A 4,790-nucleotide genomic window follows, 5' to 3' on the forward strand; every position below is an offset into this window, starting at 1 on the left:
AGATCATTGGTGCACAAGCTTGTGCGAGCAGGGTACTATTGGCCCACCATGCAGAAGGACGCCGAGGCTTATGTCAAGACCTGTGACAAATGCCAAAGGTTCAGCAATATTATTAGACAACCAACCGAAGAGCTGACCCTGATGACAGCTCCATGGCCGTTCGCACAATGGGGATTAGATATTATGGGACCATTCCTTACAACAGTACGATAGCTGAAGTTCCTAGTAGTGGTCATTGACTACTTTACAAAGTGGGTGGAAGCTGAAGCTTTGGCCACCATTACGGAGAAAAACGTACGAAACTTTGTTTGGAGATGCATCATATGCAGGTTTGGCATTCTTAGAGTCTTTGTCTCGGACAACGGGAGGAAGTTCGACAACGACTCCTTCCGGGATTTTTGCTCACAGTTAGGAATAAAGAACCACTACGCCTCCCCCGCCCACCCTCAGGCTAATGGCTAGGTCGAAGTCAAAAACCGATCCTTGCTCAAGATTATCAAGACTTGGCTCGAGGGGGCAAAGGGTATATGGCCTAAAGAATTTCCAAGCATACTATAGGCATACAGGATGAAAACAAAGACACCCACAGGAGAGACACCGTTCCGACTAACGTATGGAAGTGAAGCAGTCATCCTAGCCGAATTTGGGCTCACGAGTTACAGGGTGCACAACCATGACAAGAACAAAAACGACGAGGCAATGCGACTACAGCTTGACCTACTGGACGAGATCAGGGCGGCGGCAGAACAAAGGCTTGCTAGGTACCAGGACCGCATGGCCAAACACTACAACTCTCGACTCCGACACAGAGACTTCTAAGTTGGAGATCTCGTTCTTAGAAAGGTCATGGGTGCCGCTAGGGATCCTACCAAAGGGAAGCTCGGCCCCAATTGGGAAGGACCTTACCGAGTTACGTCGTGACAGAGGAAAGACACTTACCACCTGGAGACGTTAGAAGGACAGAAGCTGCCACATCCATGAAACACCGAGCACTTACGAAAGTATTACCAGTAGAAGCGGCAACATGAAGGCCAACCTTTTTTATTTACATTTTAGCAAATCTTAGTCTTACTCCTCAGTTTTATTATTTACTTTAGTTTTTTGCAACAATACCTCTTTTTCATTTTAAGCCCGAAAGGCAGGATTTGGTTTTAGAACTACTTTTATTTACAAATGCATGGTAATAAGAGGAGTTTATTCAAAATTGCTGAAGTATCTATTTTAGAAATCTACAGTTTAAAGTTCACAAAAGTGGACGACTAAGTTCACAAAAGTGAACCACAAAAGTAAACGACTAAGTCCATAACGCATGGACTAAAAAGCTAACGGTCTCACCAAATAGATGAGACTATCATCACATGGACAAGGTTCTAAAACCATCGAGCCTACAAAGATGACAAGCTCATCAAGTCCATTACAGACTAAAGCTAAAAAGCTGACGGTCTCACCAAACGGATGAGGCCATTATAGAACCAACAGGCTTACATTAAGTCCATAAGATGACTGGAAATTAGAAAATTGACGGTCACATTAAAGTTAGTAAAATGATAAAAGTAGTGACAATTGACGGGCGAGGCTGTAAAGCCAACGGGCTACAAAAGCGACGGAGCCATTACTTGGATAAAGCAACCAAGCTGATAGACCTTGAAAAATGACGAACAAGGTCGTAAACCCAAGGGGAAAGCCCGTGAAACTGACGAGACTATCCAACCCAAAAAGATAAGATGGACAGGCTCATAAGTTGCAGAAAGGCTATACCGACGGAGTCTCCAAACCAGTTCGAAAAACTGATGGGGTTCCCAAAACAGACGGGAATGCTTACCAGGACTTCGCCTGGCACAATCACTGATTAAAAAATATGAAAACGACGAGAATAACATGCCATGTAATAAATGCAGCTGTATACAAACAAAGGCCCAAAAAAAAAAAAAAAAAAAAAAAAAACCACTTAAATGATTGTTTAAAAAGTAATTGAAATACACATTAAACGATTGTTTGCAAAATTATTGAAATACAAGGTTAAAATACAAATAAAAAAGAACTAAGGAGCAGGAGCGTCAGCAGGATTCTCGTCAGCTTGTTGATTTTCAATGTCTACAATCATAGCTGGATTGTTGGAAGCAAGAGTAGGAGGGTTTGCAGCAAGCTGGGCTAGAACAACGACATCGTCAGCCTCCAGAGTAAGATTAGGCTCAGAGGAGCCGTCATCTCCATCATCCATTGTAATTCCAGATAGGTCCAGCTCTGGGAATGCCGACGCGACCTGCTTAAGGCAATCGTCAAACCCAGTGCCATAATACTCGGCACAAGAGTCAATGTATGATTGCGACACTTTAAAATCTTGAACCGCATCAGTCCCAGCCGTCTGCACCCTTTGGCCTAGATCCGTCACCTCCTCCTGGAGCTTTTCATTTTGACAGTTCGCCTCCGCCAGCTTCTCCCTGACTTCCTTTAGCTCTTGGTTTAGCATACGGACAACATCCTTGTACTGCCCCTGTTCATTCATCGGATTTGTATTATGCTTCCGAACCTAGGTGACAACTCCCTCCTTGGCAACGCAACGATCCTGAAGGGCCTTGACACGCACCAAGGCCTGAGAAGATAACACAGACGTCAGTCAGAGTTTATCAAAACAAAATAAAACCAATCCGACCAAAAAGAAGCAAGCATACCCTGGTGAGATCAAAAAGGGCTGACGCCCCTAAATCATCCGTCCCCAACAAATCATAAGGCTCTATGTCCGTTAGTTTTATGAAGGATCCAACCTCCCCAACAGCATAGTCCTTATGAGTCAAGAGGCAGCAGGGACCCTCATTGACGAGACCTGAGGAAGTCATTACCCCCTTACCCGCACCATGGCTTGGCTTAAGAGGGGATTTTTCCTTTAGAGCACTATCCCCAAGAGTGACGGCAGCCTTCTTAGACGGACGGCCGTCACTCCCGTCGGGCTTCCTCTTTGCAAGCTTAGCGACGGTCTTAGGGGTTGATGAAGTTTGGCCCCCTACCTCCTTTGCCCTCTTCTCTTCCTTCTGACGGGCTACGACAGCCCTCACCCTCTATTTAGCAGATTCCATCTCTACACAAAAAAAAAAAAAAAAAAAAAATAGAACAACAGACAGAGGAGTAGACTGACGGAGGTAATAAGAAATATACTCACGTCGGCGAGAAAAGTCGTCCAACTTTCGGGCTTCAGCTGATGGTTCTGGACCCCCACAGTATAAATGAATAGTGTCAAGGGTGATCAAATCCCTACACTTTCGTTCCTCCAAAGGGATTTCGAGAACCTGACGGATGAACTCCTCCTGTTCGTCAGTTATGTGGGGACGGGTATTAGCTGAAAAGAAAAGAAAAAGAGAAAGAATGTTAGCAGCGTCACTTCAAAACTAAAGAAACATGGTTGACGGGATTAACCTAAATCCCTGACAAAGGCCCAAGTGTTGTCAAAATAACCATGGGGCATCGTCGCCCATTCCTCCTGACGGCAAACCCAATCTGTCCCTTCAACAAAGAAATATCTACTTTTCCAGTTCCTATTGGAATCTGGCATATCTGATACTAGCCTCAAACTTTTCTCCCGGGCATTAAAATGATATGTCCCCTTAGACGAAGCGATGTGATAGGGTCTGTAGCAGTAAAAGAATTCGTCCAAGGTAAGCTGACGGTTTCCTCCGCTAAGGCGACCCCACAGGATTTCAGCACCTATGAAAGTTCTCCAGGCATTCGGGGCGATTTAAGTGACAGATAGGCCCAGAAAATCTGCTAGCTGACGGTGTATGGCCGTCAGCGGCAATCTTAGACCCGCAACAAACATGTTATCATATATGCCAACGTCAGCTGTTCTCCCTGAGTAACATCTCTCATTCTCTCTAGGGAGACGGATCAGGATATGGTCCAGAATTTGGTAGCGGGCGCGCAACTCCCTAAAAACCTTATTACTCATCATGGGAAAAAACTTATTGACGGCCCAATCCTCAGGAAGAATGAAAGGACGGTTATCCCCTAGACCCTCTAAGGTCCCTCCACTAGATTCCTCATCACCGTCACCATAATCCCCGTCAACATCAACATTGTCCCTGTCACTTTCATTCTCCCTTCTTTCCTCTTCTACTTCATCCTTACCCCCCTCAGTATAACTCTCATCACCGTCGAGAGATTGGGCCAACATTTCTCTCTCTGACGGAGGTGAGAAGTCCTCTGACTCATCACCAGAACCAAAGGCCTCGTTATAGCCCGCTCCTTCGCAGACTGACGACTCCTCACACGACGCGTCACTTGACATCTAACTACCTACAAGTGACGAATCCAATCTAAGTACCTAAGCTGACATCCTCACTAAAGAATTATTCAGGCATAAGCAAAAATGAAAGAAAAGAAGGAATAGAACTTACTTGTAAGTTGACTTTCTTAGAAAAACGACTTCAATGGCAGCAATGGACAAGCTAACGGAAGTAAGGAATGAGCTGACGGAAGTAAGGAATGAGCTGACGGAAGTAAGGAACGAGCTAACAGAATTCAAGGCAACGGTCTCTCTCTTTCAAAGATCAGCAAAGAAGAAATAGAGGAAATGAGGAGGAGCCGCTTATATATATAGAGTGGAAGTGCGCGGAAGACGAAGCGACGCCCTCGTCAGAAGCAAAACCAATGAGAACCCGCCATTTGTCCAAAGCATTAAATGCGCGGCGGCTTGAGGAATTCCTCATAAATAATTTTCCCACTCCCTTAAAGAATATAACAATGATCAGTCAACAAGAACGTTAACTCCATAACCCGTCAGTATAAAAAGTGACGGA

Source organism: Quercus lobata, chromosome 10 (genome assembly GCF_001633185.2).
Source record: "Quercus lobata isolate SW786 chromosome 10, ValleyOak3.0 Primary Assembly, whole genome shotgun sequence".
In the NCBI taxonomy this organism is placed as follows: domain Eukaryota; kingdom Viridiplantae; phylum Streptophyta; class Magnoliopsida; order Fagales; family Fagaceae; genus Quercus; species Quercus lobata.